A 16,870-nucleotide genomic window follows, 5' to 3' on the forward strand; every position below is an offset into this window, starting at 1 on the left:
TTCACAGTACCAATAAGATAATGTTTATTGGCTTAAACACTCCTTTCTCACAGGAAAGTCTTCAACATTTTCCTTTATTAGTGTATTTTAATGTGTCGTTCTATTTTGTGTTCTAGGACTGAGAGAAGTTGGATTTAACTGGAAAACGATTTGAATTCAGGTGCACATTCTAAAGTACCTGCCTACATTCAGGATGTCTGAGCCAAAACATTTTGCCAACATGCCAAGTTTTAGGATCATAAAGGAGGAGAAAGAAAACAACTAGCTGTGGATGGGTCTTGTAGAAGTCAGCAAAGCACAGAGGGAAATCAACAGAGTCCAAGCCCTCAGTGGCTGGTTCTCATGGTGGGAAGTTGCTCACAACAAGCTGGACCTGGAGGAGCAGAGGATAAGGAGTAGAGGTGAGAGAAGGATGGAGGGTAGGATAACATGCATAGGTTCCAGGACATGATTTCTCACTCTGACATCCCTCACTTCCTGCCATCTCCTTCTGACACCTATACAAGGTAGTTTAATAAAATGACCAGAGAATGGTGAGGGACAACACAAATAAAAATGTAAAATGCAAAAGGGTACAGAATCTCATAGATCATAAATGGGATGCCATTAAGACAGGAGTCCATGAATTCAGAGAAATAGTCTTTATTTTCACTAACCTGTAACATTCAATTATGAATGTAGGCAATAAACTGCAGTAGTAGTAGTAGTAGTACTTAAGATTTTATCATCAATAGAATTCACAGATGTTTTCAATTAATCTTTATCATTGTTGGAAATATTGTGATATATAATTTTTGCTCATCATGAATTTGAAATTATGGTAGTTATTGTTGTTTGTTTGTGGGGGTTGGTGATGACTTTTTCTTTTTCTTTTTTTTTGCATGGGCAAGCATTGTGAAATGAACCCGAGTCTATGGTAGTTATTAAATCTGTCACTAAGTCTTGCTAATTAATTTATTAATAAAGAAGCACATATATTAATGTACTACACATTTGTTTTAATATTCTGATAACTGTACTTCAATAATTAATTTCCTTGGTGATCCTATGTATTTTATATATTTTATCTCTTTTTTGTTTGTTTTTGTTTTTTGTTTGCTTTTTTTATGTAATATATTTTAAAACATTATTCTAAGAAGTGGTCCATAGGCTTTATTAGACGGCCAAAGGGGTCTGTGTGGGAAAAAAGGGTTAAAACCCTTTCATTAGGCAGTTGTACACTGGTTGGGGGTTGCAGAATCCCATTATCCAAATCCAAAAATGTTATGAAAGAGATTTTTAAAAAATAATAAAAAGAGAGGTAGGGATAAAGGCAAAACTTCAGCTATGCCTAGGGACCGTGCAATTTACCACATTCTGAAACTGAAGTTAAATTCCAGCTGAAAGGCATGGGCTCAGGAGTTCTTTGGGTACAGAGCACAACTATATGAGGTCTAAATGGTCAAACAGTGGTCCAGGAAGAACCATTCTGGAAGGTGAACCTGGATCCAGTATCCAGCCTTGTAACCCCAAATCTGTAAGTATATAGCACTCACATCCTCTCCGAGTAACTAATACTAATTCAGCCGGGTAAGTGTCCATTTAACCCTGGAAAGGAACTCAGAAATAAAAATAATAGATTTTATAACTAACTTTCACTTAATCAAATATTAAATTAACTAACTTTCTCCATTCCTTCTGTAGAACCTACCAGCTAGTCCCAAGGCATGCAGAACACTTACAGCCAAGGCACATCTCTCATCTTTCTCAAAACTCCTTAACAAGAAAACAATGCCCTCAAAATGCGTTAATAATAAGAAAACCAACAACTCAATTAAATATAGGCCCAAACTACCCAATATCAAAGCATACTTTAAAGTTACAGTAATTAAAATAGTGTGGTATTGGCAGAGGAATTGATCAGTGGAACAGAATAGAGAACCAGAAACAGACCCACACAAATAGACCCACAATAGTTTTTTTAATAGACTTTATTTTTTAGAGCAGTTTTAAATTTATAGAAAAATTGAGCAGATGGTACAGAGAACTCTTATATACTCTGTGCTTGGTTTCCTTTGTTATAAACAACTTGCATTAGAGTGTGGTACATTTGTTCCAATTAAATCAATATTGATACATTATTATTAACTAAAATACAGATTTTATTCAGATTTCCTTTGTTCTTAATTGTAATGTCTCCTTAAGCTCTTCTTGATTGTGGCAGTTTCTCAGACTTTCCTTGACAATTTTGACTACTTAGTCAGATGTTTTGTAGGATTCCCCCTGTTGGAACTTGTCTGATGTTTTCTTTTGATAAGACTGGCGTCATAGAATATTAGAAGTAAGACCAAACAGGTAAAATACCATTTTCATAACATCATCTCAAGATATGACTGATGACGTTGATTTTGATCACCTGGCTGAGATAGTGTTTGCCAAGTTTCTCCATTAGAAAGTTACTCTTTTTACTCCCTTTCCATACTTTATCCTTTGGAAGGAAGTTGCTATGCACAGTTCACACCTAAGGAGTAGGGAGTTATGCTCTACTCCATGAAGGTGGAGTATCTACATAAATTATTTGCAATTCTTCTGCATGGGAGATTTGTCTATTCTCTCCTATTCGTTTATTTATTCAATCATTTATTTCTATCAATATGGACTCATAGCTATTTATTTCATACTTTGGACTATAATGCAATACTACTTTTTTTGTTACTCAAATTGTTCATTAGCCTGGCTATTGGAAGCTCTTTCAGTTGACCCCTGTGTTCCTTTGACATACCCCCCATTAATGTGGAGTGCTTTTTTTTATTTGGCATTTCTTTATTTTATGACATTAAAAGGTGTCATAAATGGCTCATCCTGCATATTTCCTGCCCCAGCCTAGAATCTGCCATTTCTTCAAGGAGCCCTTGAAGAATTTTATTGGGAATGGTATTGGAAACCAAGACCTGGACACTAGGTGTGCTCATTGCTAATGGGATACCCAAGTGATTTTTTTTAAGAGATGAATTTTACTGCATCTTTAAAATCAAATAGGTCTGGCATCTTGTTTCTACTACTGCATAACTCCTTAGATCTTATTCATCAGCCTTCTGAAATGCTCCTTTTCCAGAGACATAGATACCATCCCCAAATTTGCTTATATCCTTGTTGTGTGGCTTGCTGAATCATGCAGCTGAATCTGATACAAGCTCAATATCATTTACTTCAAGAATTAACTCATCTTTTGGGCTTGACATACTACACAGGCAACACCTGGCCTCATCTGAACCCTGCAGATGTATTTTTCACCCAAGAAATTTCAGATTTCGACAAGAGACCCACTCTCCCGAATAACAACATTGATGGGGAAGTGAACACATGCAGACCTCATTTTGTAATGGGGGCCCAGTGTCACACTCTTGATCATCTTCTGTACATGACTACAGATAGTGCAAACTGTAGCCAGCTCCTTTCTAGTTCCCCTCCACTTGTCAGTCTGAAGCCATTTCTTTTTCTCCCCAAGTAGACTGAGTTCTACATTGATATGACTGAAGTTCCTACGCAGGATTCCTTGGGGGCCCATGATGATAACTGCATACTTCAGCATGATGTTGACATTTTCTGGAATGTCAACAGTCTGGTTGCTGAGAATGGTCTTCGTTCTTGCAGTAGATGCAGCAAAGAGCACCCAACTGATTTTTGAACGTCTGTTGAAAAGGTTAATATTTTCTAGCCAGGGCAGCAAATATAACCTGTTAAACAAATGCTACTAGAGCAACTGGACATCCACAGGCAAAAAAAAAAAAAGCAAACCTTGACCTAAAACTCACACATTATACAAAATAAATCAAAATGGATCATAGATGTAATGTAAAATGTAAAACTACAAAATTTTTTGGGAAGAAACATAGTAGAAAGTCTTCAGGATCTAAAGATAGGCAAAATGTTCTTAGATTTAATAACAAAAGCATGATCCATAAAAGGAAAAATTGATAAATTGTTCCTCTAAAATTAAAGTGTTTACTCTGCAGAAAGCCTTGTTAAGAGAATGAAAAAATAAGCTACAGACTGGGAAAAAATATTTGCAAACAATATATACAACAAAGGACTAGCATCTAAAATACATAAAGAAATCTCAAACTCACCAGTTAAAAACTAGACAATTCAATTAGAAACTGAGCAAAAGATAAACACATTTCACCAAAAAAAGATACAGATGGCAAATAAGCACATGAAAAGGTATTCAACATCATTAGACAAGTGCAAATTTAACCCACAATGCCCTATTACACAGAGAAATGAAAACTTATGTTCACACAAAAACCTGTACACAAATGTTCATAGCAACTTTATTCATAGTAGCCCAAAACTGAAAGCAATCCACATCTCTTAAACCCACAAACAGCAAAATAAACTATGATAAATCCATACCATGCAATACTACTCAGCAATAAAAAAGGAACAAACTATTATTACTCATGGTAATTGTGGATGAATCTCATTTGTGTTATCTGAGTAAAAGAAGCCAGGCTCAAAAGACTATATACTTCTAAGCCAACTCTGCAAATAAATTCACTACCCGCCCACCACCACTTATGGGACATGACTCCCAGGGATGAGCCTGGCCCTGGTATCGTGTGATTGAAAATGCCCTCTTGACTAAAAAGGGGAACAAAAATGAAACTAAATAAAGTTGCAATGGGGAGGTGCGACAGTGGCTCAGTGGTAGAATTCTCACCTGCCATGACGGAGACACGGGTTTGACTCCCGGTGCCTGTCCATACAAAAAATAATAATAATAAATAAAGGTGCAGTGGCCAAGAGATTGCAAATAGAGTGAAGAGGTAATTCTGGAGGTTACTCTTATGCAAACTTCAGCCAGATATTGCAAATTGCCACAGTATGCCAAGCCCCAACCAACCGTATTCCTGAAAACCATAAAAAATACCCTGGGCTCTATCTACGATTCTATAAATGTTTTACTTTTCAGAAATTTAAGGCCTCCAGATTGTTCTTATGCCAGATAAGGCTTGAAACCCACAGGTACCAGTCTCTCCAAGAACATCAACGAGTTTCATTCCTCTACACACTATAATGTCAATGCCCTTTTGCAGCACAAAGAAGTCACAATGTTCTTTGCCCAGATATCCCTGAAAATTGAGAGAATGATCAAATGAGAGGAAGGAAGTGCAACCGAGAAATTAGGATTCAACAAAGGATTATGATTATTGACTCACATAGGTGTTTTTGTTGTTGTTGTTGTTTTAGTTTCTAGTGTATCAGAATAGCTAGAAGGAAATACTGGAAATTATTGAACTGTGATCCAGTAGCCTTGATCTTTGATAGTGATTGTATAACTATATAGCTTTTATGGTGTGACCATGTGGTAAAAACCTTGTGACTGACCCTCCCTTTATCTAGTGTATGAGTAGATGAGTAATAAAATAAAGACATGTATGAAAAAGATAAATAATTGCTTGGGAATATGGGGGAAAAATACTCCTGTATAAATTATGGACAATAGTTATGATTCTACTTTAATAATCTTTCATCAATTGTAACAATGTAACTACTGCTAAAAATAGAATTACAAAAAATAATGTTATCAATTATACAAATTTTCCACACCAGTGCAAGTGTTATTGGTATATGGGAATCCTGTACTTTATGCATGACTGTTCTGTAAACACACAACTTCTCTAACAAAAATTTTAAAAAGACTATATGCTGCATGATTTCGCATATATGTCATTCTGGAAAATGTAAAACTATAAGGACATAAAACAAATCAGTGGGATGATTACATGGTATGTGAATATATAATATATATCAATAAAAAAATAGATCAATGGTTACCAGGAGCTGGAGGATTGGAGGAGGAATTGACTACAAAGGGGTAGCAAGAGGAAATTTTGTGGGGTGATAGAAAGATTCTATATTTTGATGACGGTGGTGGTTTGTCAAGACTCATAGAACTGTACACTCAAAAGTATAGATTGTACTGTATGTAAATTATAACTCAATTTTTTTAAATCATGAAAAATAATAGAACTTTTTTTTTAAACCAACCTCCACTTAGCTCAATTACTAAACTAACCAACATTCTCTATCCCTTCTGTACAACATACCAGCTGGTACCAGGGCACTGACAGGTGAGCACTTACAACCAGTGGACCCTCTCCAGCTCACCAGTTGAGCCCAACAAATACTAGGAATCAGTTGTTTTTGTTTCCAAACCTGCAGCTATCAGCTGTACATGTTATTATTATTACCTTATTTAATTCAATATTAAATTGAATTTAATATTTAATACCCATTAAGTATGAATATGGAAAGAAAGAATTGTTGATTCTATGAGAATGAAGACAAATGCTTTGGAAAGACTAGCGAGAAGCAACCTGCTAAAAAAATTCTTATCAAACAAAAACTGGGTGATGCAGCTATGAAAGGTTATAAGGAAATGTAAAAATCGAAAATGAATCTACACATCAATTGCTTTGAAATTAGCTTAAAGTTTTTGCTCCATTTCAAAATAACCCAAACAAGAAATTGTAGAAGATTCAAGAGAGTGGTTTATGCCTCAGAACTCCAATCAGCAGACCCCTACTCAAAAGGATTGACACATGAATGTATATTTTCATGTTCTAAACCATACTAGAATATTACACTATGTATGAAGTATTATTTATGATTCCTTACTATAGCTGACTTTTTTCTACTTAAGCAATCTAACACAGGTTCAGATAATTTCCTACTAAGAGTGAAGAAGTGACTCAATCCTAAAATTTGATACTTTTCTGTTGAGTCTAGAAATAAGATTTTTAAAAAAATCATCTTGGCAATTTGAGTGTATTTTATTTGATATATGGAGAATTTAAAATGTTGAATTAGACTGTGATTTTAATTTGAAATGTTTAAAAAGAATTTAATTGATGGTAGTTTGGGGATTTAAATTTCAGATGCTCAAAAGTTGAATTGGTCACATTTGTAAACTGAATTTTTCAGAGAATCTAAGGTACTAAATCTATAACTTTTGAGCTATTTGTTTTACAAATAGAGTTTAAGTGATTAGCAATATCGGTTTATTAGATTTGTAAGCTTGTTTGTTGACTATTTGAAGTTCTTTACAGAATCAGTCATATTCAATTTATAGTTGTAGTTCAAATTCTTTAGGAATTTAATGATGTTACTAATAAATGTTTAGGGAATTTAATCTATCATATCTATAAACTACTTTCAAGTTATAACAGAGTAATATATTTATAAGTAAAATTATGACAATTAAAGTTAAGCTTAAAAGGCTGAGAAAAACTAGATGTGAAAACTGGATACTTTAAATAAATTTCACATTAATTTTAAAAAAGTACCTCCAAGTGTTGTTGTGTTTTTTTCCCCGTGAATAAAAGTTTGCCTCATATATTTAAAAACTCAAATGTTGAAGGGGAACAAAAACCATCTCTAAATTTCAAGCAAAGAAAATCAAACACTTTAAACAGAGTTATCACTTCGCAACTCTGGCAACTTCACTTCTAGGTATACACTCAAAAGAAAGGAAATTTTATGTCCATACAAAGACTTGTACATGAATGTTACAGTATCCTTGTTTGTAACAGCCCAAACTGGAAACAACCCAAATGTCCACTAGCAGATGAATGGATAAATGAATTGTGGTATAGCCATACTATGGATATTTTTCAGCAATAAAAAGGAATGAGGTACTGATACATGCTGTGACATAACTGGATCTTGAAAACATTATGCTAAGTGAAAGAAGCCAGATGCAAAAGACTACATATTGTATGATTCCATTTATATAAAGTGTCCAGGCAAACCTAAAGACACAAAAAAGTAGATTAGTGGTTGCCTAGGGGTGGAAGGGGTAGATGGGCAGAAATAGGGAGTGACTCCTGATGGTCATGGAGTTTCTTCTTGGGGTGAAAAAAATGTTTTAAAATTGGTTGTGGTGAAGGTTACACAACTCTGTGATATACTAAAATCCATTTTAAATGGGCAAATTATATGTTGTGTGAGTTATAACTCAATAAAGCTGTTATGTTAAAAAACAAAAAGAAAACCAAATACAAACTTCATACTTTTCAGAACTCCCCCAATAACCATATTTCCCCTGCAAAAGAAACAATATCTCTGAGTATCTCTTGCACTTTTTTTTTTAGAGACAGTAACATTTTTTTTTTGCAGTTTCATTCAGTGTTTTAACATAATTACATTACAATTAGGTATTATTGTGCTGTCCATTTTTGAGTTTTTGTATCTAGTCCTGTTGCACAGTCTGTATCCCTTCAGCTCCAATTACCCATTATTTTACCCTGTTTCTAACTCCTGCTGGACTCTGTTACCAATGACATATTCCAAGTTTATTCTCGAATGTCGGTTCACATCAGTGGGATCATACAGTATTTGTCCTTTAGTTTTTGGCTAGACTCACTCAGCATAATGTTCTCTAGGTTCATCCATGTTATTACATACTTCATAAGTTTATTCTGTCTTAAAGCTGCATAATATTCCATCGTATGTATATACCACAGTTTGTTTAGCCACTCGTCTGTTGATGGACATTTTGGCTGTTTCCATCTCTTTGCAATTGTAAATAATGCTGCTATAAACATTGGTGTGCAAATGTCCGTTTGTGTCTTTGCCCTTAAGTCCTTTGAGTATATTCCCAGCAATGGTATTGCTGGGTCGTATGGCAATTCTATATTCAGTTTTTTGAGGAACCGCCAAACTGCCTTCCACAGTGGTTGCACCATTTTACATTCCCACCAACAGTGGATAAGTGTGCCTCTTTCTCCGCATCCTCTCCAGCACTTGTCATTTTTTGTTTTGTTGATAATGGCCATTCTGGTGGGTGTGAGATGATATCTCATTGTGGTTTTGATTTGCATTTCTCTAATGGCCAGGGACATTGAGCATATCTTCATGTGCCTTTTGGCCATTTGTATTTCCTCTTCTGAGAAGTGTCTGTTCAAGTCTTTTTCCCATTTTGCAATTGGGTTGGCTGTCTTTTTGTTGTTGAGTTGAACAATCTCTTTATAAATTCTGGACACTAGACCTTTATCTGATATGTCGTTTCCAAATATTGTCTCCCATTGTGTAGGCTTTCTTTCTACTTTCTTGATGAAGTTCTTTGATGCAAAAAAGTGTTTAATTTTGAGGAGCTCCCATTTATTTATTTCCTTCTTCAGTGCTCTTGCTTTAGGTTTAAGGTCCATAAAACCGCCTCCCATTGTAAGTTTCATAAGATATCTCCCTACATTTTCCTCTAACTGTTTTATGGTCTTAGAGCTAATGTTTAGATCTTTGATCCATTTTGAGTTAACTTTTGTATAGGGTGTGAGATACGGGTCCTCTTTCATTCTTTTGCATATGGATATCCAGTTCTCTAGGCACCATTTATTGAAGAGACTGTTCTGTCCCAGGTGAATTGGCTTGACAGCCTTGTCAAAGATCAAATGTCCATAGATGAGAGGGTCTATATCTGAGCACTCTATTCGATTCCATTGGTCGATATATCTATCTTTATGCCAATACCACTGTGCCACTGTGGCTTCATAATATGCCATAAAGTCCGGCAGCGTAAGACCTCAAGCTTTGTTTTTTTCCTCAAGATTCTTTTAGCAATTCGGGGCACCCTGCCCTTCCAGATAAATTTGCTTATTGGTTTTTCTATTTCTGAAAAGTAAGTTGTTGGGATTTTGATTGGTATTGCATTGAATCTGTAAATCAATTTAGGTAGGATTGACATCTTAACTATATTTAGTCCTCCAATCCATGAACACAGTATGCCCTTCCATCTATTTAGGTCTTCTGTGATTTCTTTTAACAGTTTTTTGTAGTTTTCTTTGTATACGTTTTTTGTCTCTTTAGTTAAATTTATTCCTAGGTATTTTATTCTTTTAGTTGCGATTGTAAATGGAATTTGTTTCTTGATTTCCCCCTCAGCTTGTTCATTGCTCGTGTATAGAAATGCTACAGATTTTTGAATGTTGATCTTGTAACCTGCTACTTTGCTGTATTCATTTATTAGCTCTAGTAGTTTTGTTGTGGATTTTTCCGGGATTTTGACGTATAGTATCATATCGTCTGCAAACAGTGATAGTTTTACTTCTTCCTTTCCAATTTTGATGCCTTGTATTTCTTTTTCTTGTCTAATTGCTCTGGCTAGAACCTCCAACACGATGTTGAATAATAGTGGTGATAATGGACATCCTTGTCTTGTTTCTGATCTTAGGGGGAAAGTTTTCAATTTTTCCCCATTGAGGATGATATTAGCTGTGGGTTTTTCATATAGTCCCTCTATCATTTTAAGGAAGTTCCCTTGTATTCCTATCTTTTGAAGTGTTTTCAACAGGAAAGGATGTTGAATCTTCTCAAATGCCTTCTCTGCATCAATGATGAGATGATCATGTGATTTTTCTGCTTTGATTTGTTGATATGGTGTATTACATTAACTGATTTTCTTATGTTGAACCATCCTTGCATACCTGGGATGAATCCTACTTGGTCATGATGTATAATTCTTTTAATGTGTTGCTGGATTCGATTTGCTAGAATTTTGTTGAGGATTTTTGCATCTATATTCATTAGAGAGATTGGTCTGTAGTTTTCTTTTTTTGTAATATCTTTGCCTGGTTTTGGTATGAGGGTGATGTTGGCTTCATAGAATGAATTAGGTAGTTTTTCCTCCACTTCGATTTTTTTGAACAGTTTGAGCAGAGTTGGTACTAATTCTTTCTGGAATGTTTGGTAGAATTCACATGTGAAGCCGCCTGGTCCTGGGCTTTTCTTTTTGGGAAGCTTTTGAATGACTGATTCAATTTCTTTACTTGTGATTGGTTTGTTGAGGTCATCTATTTCTTCTTGAGTCAAAGTTGGTTGTTCATGCCTTTCCAGGAACCCGTCCATTTCATCTAAATTGTTGTATTTATTAGCATAAAGTTGTTCATAGTATCCTGTTATTACCTCCTTTATTTCTGTGGGGTCAGTAGTTATGTCTCCTTTTCCATTTCTGATCTTATTTATTTGCATCCTCTCTCTTCTTCTTTTTGTCAATCTTGCTAAGGACCCATCAATCTTATTGATTTTCTCATAGAACCAACTTCTGGTCTTACTGATTTTCTCTGTTGTTTTCATGTTTTCAATTTCATTTATATCTGCTCTAATCTTTGTTATTTATTTCCTTTTGCTTGCCTTGGGGTTAGTTTGCTGTTCTTTCTCCAGTTCTTCCAAGTGGACAGTTAATTCCTGAATTTTTGCCTTTTCTTCTTTTCTGATATAGGCATTTGGGGCAATAAATTTCCCTCTTAGCACTGCCTTTGCTGCATCCATAGGTTTTGATATGTTGTGTTTTCATTTTCATTCGCCTCAAGATATTTACTAATTTCTCTTGCAATTTCTTCCTTGACCCACTCGTTAAGAGTGTGCTGTTGAGCCTCCACGTATTTGTGAATTTTCTGGCACTCCGCCTATTATTGATTTCCAACTTCATTCCTTTATGATCCGAGAAAGTGTTGTGTATGATTTCAATCTTTTTAAATTTGTTAAGACTTGCTTTGTGACCCAGCATATGGTCTATCTTTGAGAATGATCCATGAGCACTTGAGAAAAAGGTGTATCCTGCTGTTGTGGGATGTAATGTCCTATACATGTCTGTTAAGTCTAGCTCATTTATTGTAATATTCAAATTCTCTATTTCTTTATTGATCCTCTGTCTAGATGTTCTGTCCATTGATGAGAGTGGTGAATTAAAGTCTCCAACTATTATAGTATATGTGTCTATTTCCCTTTTCAGTGTTTGCAGTGTATTCCTCACGTATTTTGGGGCATTCTGGTTCGGTGCATTAATATTTATGATTGTTATGTCTTCTTGTTTAATTGTTCCTTTTATTAGTAGATAGTGTCCTTCTTTGTCTCTTTTAACTGTTTTACATTTGAAGTCTAATTTGTTGGATATTAGTGTAGCTACTCCTGTTCTTTTCTGGTTGTTATTTGCATGAAATATCTTTTCCCAACCTTTCACTTTCAACCTATGTTTATCTTTGGGTCTAAGATGTGTTTCCTGTAGACAGCATATAGAAGGATCCAGTTTTTTAATCCATTCTGCCAGTCTATGTCTTTTGATTGGGGAATTCAGTCCATTAACATTTAGTGTTATTACTGTTTGGATAATATTTTCCTCTACCATTTTGCCTTTTGTATTATATATATCATATCTGATTTTCCTTCTTTCTACACTCTTCTCCAAACCTCTCTCTTCTGTATTTTCGTATCTGACTCTAGTGCTCCCTTTAGTATTTCTTGCAGAGCTGATCTCTTGGTCACAAATTCTCTCAGTGACTTTTTGTCTGAGAATGTTTTAATTTCTCCCTCATTTTTGAAGGACAATTTTGCTGGATATAAGAGTCTTGGTTGGCAGTTTTTCTCTTTTTGTAATTTAAATATATCACCCCACTGTCTTCTTGCCTCCATGGTTTCTGGTGAGAAATCTACACATGGTCTTATTGGGTTTCCCTTGTATGTGATGGATTGTTTTTCTCTTGCTGCTTTCAAGATCTTCTCTTTCTCTTTGACCTCTGACATTCTAACTAGTGTCTTGGAGAAAGCCTATTTGGGTCTATTCTCTTTGCGGTGCGCTGCACTTCTTGGATCTGTAAATTTAGGTCTTTCATAAGAGTTGGGAAATTTTCAGTGATAATTTCTTCTATTAGTTTTTCTCCTCCTTTTCCCTTCTCTTCTCCTTCTGGGACACCCACAACACGTATATTTGTGCGCTTCATATTGTCATTCAGTTCCCTGATCCCCTGCTCGAATTTTTCCATTCTTTTCCCTATTGTTTCTGTTTCTTTTTGGAATTCAGATGTTCCATCCTCCAGTTCACTAATTCTAGCTTCTGTCTCTTTAAATCTATCATTGTAGGTATCCATTGTTTTTTCCATCTTTTCTACTTTGTCCTTCACCCCCATAAGTTCTGTGATTTGTTTTTTCAGATTTTCTATTTCTTCTTTTTGTTCAGCCCATGTCTTCTTCATGTCCTCCCTCAATTTATCGATTTCGTTTTTGAAGAGGTTTTCCATTTCTGTTCATATATTCAGCATTAGTTGTCTCAGCTCCTGTATCTCATTTAAACTATTGGTTTGTTCTTTTGACTGGGCCATATCTCCAATTTTCTGAGCGTGATCCGTTATTTTCTGCTGGCATTTGGGCATTTAATCAGATTTCCCTGGGTGTGGGACCCAGCAGGTTGAAAGATTTTTCTGTGAAATCTCTGGGCTGTTTTTCTTATCCTGCCCAGTAGGTGGCACTCGTGGCGCTCGTCTGTCTGCGGGTCCCACCAGTAAAAGATGCTGTGGCTCCTTTAACTTTGGAAAACTCTCGCTGTGGGGGAGGGTCGCCAGCCAAAGCGACTTGGGGGAGTGCTGATCCGGATCTCCCGTCCGGCCCGGGAATCCGTGCGTGGGGGGGGCGGCGCCGGCAGCCATGGCTTGGGGGAGTGCCAATCCGAATCTCCCAGCCGGCCCGGGAATCCGTGTGTGGGGAGGGTTGCCAGCCTCCGCAGCTTGGGGGAGTGCCAGTCCAAATCACCCAGCCGGCCTGGGACGCCAAGCGTGGCGGGGGGGGTGCCAGCCACCGCGGCTTGGGGGAGTTCCTATCCAAAGTTCCCAGCTGGACCAGGAAGCCACGTGTGTGGAAGGGACCCCGGTCGCCGGTCTCCGCAGCTTGGGGGTCCTCCGATCTAATTCTCCCAGCCAATCCGGGGGGCCGCGCGTGGGGGGGGTGCCAGCCGCCGCAGTTTGAGGAGACCGCCTGTCCAATTCTCCCAGCCGGCCCAGGAAGGAGGGAGGGAGGGACTCCGGCCGCAAGCCGCCCCGGCCCGGGGATGCACGCGCCCCTCAGTGATCTCACCGCTGCGGATTCTCCCTGCCGGTTCAGCCGTTCCAGAATGGGGTACGCTGTCTTTTTGGTCTCTGTCGTGGCTCGGGAGCTGTTCTGTACCGTTTCTATTTCTTTAGTAGCTATTCTGGAGGAGGAACTAAGACCCGCGCGTCTTACTAAGCCGCCATCTTCTCCGGACGAGACAGTAACATTTTAAGAGATAATGTTTAAGAGCAGAGAGTGTAGAGGCAGACTACAAGGGTAGAATTCTGGCTCTGCCACTTACTTACTCTTGATCATGGGAAAATTTCATAACTTCTCTGTCTCTGTTTCCCAAACCTCTGCAGGATAACACCTACCACGCCCATCTCGCCTGCCCACGCCTGCGCACTCATCTCTTGCACTTTTATCCAGCAACTTTGTTGCATTGTGGTTCTCCTGCTTCTTCACATTGCATTCTTCCTAATTAAAACCTTATCTGGTATAGCTGATGAGCCTAGGTCATTCTCTTCTTTCTTAGCTGCAGTGAAGGTGAAGAAGGTGAATTCTGGCTTGCACCTTAGGAGTCAGGACTCCTATTGGAGAGAGCTCCCCCAAATAGGAAAGCCATTCAACAGATGCTGCAAAAGCATAAGAATGCAACATATTGAACGTGGAAAGTAAGTTTAAGGAGGAAAAGAGGGGAGGCAGAGGGACCAGCTAGGCAACTGGTGCAGGTCCATGGAGAGAGATGGTGGCAGCCAGAACTGAGGCACTAGTATAGAGGTAGAGAGGAGTGAACAGATTTGAGAAGCAATTTCAAAGAAGAGTCAGCAGAAGTTGAGGAGTCATTTTGTAGGAGAGATGGGGGAGCAGGAGGTATTAAAGATTTCTGGCTTAAGTGAATGAGTGGATGATGGGATCATAACCTGAAAGGAGAAAGAAATGTGAGAAATGGAGCAGGTCTGGGAGTTCAGAGAAGGAGGAGGGGATATATTGAATTCTAGACAGTTACTGATTTAAGATATGATTCCATTGTGACCGGAGAACATATTTTGTATAATTTGAATGCTTTCAAATTTATTGAGACTTGCTGGTCTATTTTAGTAAATGTTCTGTGTACACTTGTAAAGAATGTGAGTTTTGCTGTTATTGTGTAGAGTGGCCTACAATTAGGTAAAGTTGCTTGATAGTGTTATTCATGTCTTCTATATCTTTGCTTATTTTCTGTCTACTTGCTGTATCAATTCTTGAGAGTACGGTATTGAAATCTTCAATTTATAATTGTGATTTGTCTAGTTATCTTTGAATTTCTATCAATTTTTGCTTCATGTTTTTTCAAAACACTATTATTAAGTGAATAAGCATTTAGAATTATGTCCTTGTTGTGAATTGATTACTTTATGAAATGAGTTTCCTGATTCCTGATAATATTCTTTGCTCTAATGTCTATTTTTCTTTTGACTAGTGTTAGCATGTTAAATCTTTTTTTTCCATCCCTTTACTTTTAATCTTTTTGTGTTTTTTATATTTAAAGTGCTTTTTTTTAAGAAAGGACCATATTGTTGTGTCTTACTTTTTAATACTATCTCTGTTTTTTAATTGGGGGATTTAGTTTATTTATATCTAACGTGATTATTGATATGGTGAGGTTGAATTCAACAATCCTGCTATTGCTTTAGATTTTTCTCCATATCTTCTTTGTCGCTTTTTCCTCTCTTTCTATCTCCTTTCGGATTAGTTAAATCTTTTGTTGTTTTATTTTATCTCTTTTGTTGCCTTATAGCTAAAACACCTTATTTTGTTATTTTAGTAGTTGCTTTGGGGTCTACAGTATAAATCTTTTAACTTATCCAAACTACCATCAAGTAATAATTATGACTTCATGTATACATATAGTATAAAAACCTTACAGCCTTATCCTTTCATTTCTTCTCCCAGCTTTATGCTGTTTTTGAAATGGATTTTACTTATTTGTGTAATAAACCTCAAAATTATGGCTGCCAGAATCAACAAAGAAAAATGCAGGACACTCAGTTAAACCTGAATTTCAGATAAACAACAAATAACTTTTCTTTTTTCTTTTGTTTTTGTTTTCTTTTGTTTTTTTTTAACAAATAACATTTAAAAATAAGAATGTCTCATGCAAGTATTCATTGCTTATATGAAACAAATCCAATTGGGCATCCTGTATTTAATCTGGCAACTATACCCACAATACATTGTTATTATTTTTGTTTAGTCAATTATCTTTTTTTTAATTCTTCTACTTTAATCAAAACAATTATTTTTTTAAAGGACTTCAAAAATAATTAAATCATATATTTATCTATGCAGTTACCAACTCCATGCTCTTTCTTCTTTTTTTATACGTCTGCAATTTCATCTGGTACCATTTTCTTTCTGCTTAAAGGACTTCTTTTTAACAATTATTGCAGTATGGATCAGCACATGGTGAATTCGTTTTGCTTTTATATTTTTGAAAAAATCTTTATTCCACCTTCGTTTTTGGAATATGCTTTAGCTGGGTAGAATTCCAGACTGATAGATTTTTTTTCTTCAATTACTTAAAGATGTTCCTCCATATCTTCTTCCTTGCTATTGCTTTTGACAAGAAATATGTTGCTATGTGTTCTTATTTCTCTATATGTAGCATGTCTTCTTTCACTGGCTGCTTTTAAAATTTTCTCTTTATCACTGGTCTTAAGCAATTTGATTTTTTTTTTTTTTGCAACGTTTCTTGTGCCTGGGGTGGGTTGAGCTTCATGCATCTGTGCGTATATAGCTTTAATTAATTTTGGGAAAATTTTGGGCAGTTTCTTCAAATATTGTTTTCCCCCATCTCCTTTTGAGATTCCATTTATACACATATATCAGACTATCTGAAATTGTCTCATTTTTAATTTTTAAAAATATTTTAAAATCTTTTATTTGTAGGTTTCATTTTAATTAGTTTCTATTTGTGTGACCTCAAATTCACTAATCTTTTTTTCATCAATATCTAATTTGCCATTAATCCAGACCAATACATTTTTTT

The 16,870-nt window shown here is 36.2% G+C and overlaps 1 long non-coding RNA gene and 1 pseudogene across 1 annotated transcript in view; both read right to left on the minus strand.

Annotated features, from left to right (window-relative positions):
• LOC143657614 (uncharacterized) overlaps positions 1-16,870 on the minus strand; it is a 94,933-nt gene that overhangs the window by 75,137 nt on the left and 2,926 nt on the right. The window lies entirely within an intron of this gene.
• On the minus strand, positions 1,892-4,709 carry LOC143657780 (large ribosomal subunit protein uL6 pseudogene; annotated as a pseudogene).

Source organism: Tamandua tetradactyla, chromosome 15, assembly GCF_023851605.1.
Source record: "Tamandua tetradactyla isolate mTamTet1 chromosome 15, mTamTet1.pri, whole genome shotgun sequence".
In the NCBI taxonomy this organism is placed as follows: Eukaryota; Metazoa; Chordata; class Mammalia; order Pilosa; family Myrmecophagidae; genus Tamandua; species Tamandua tetradactyla.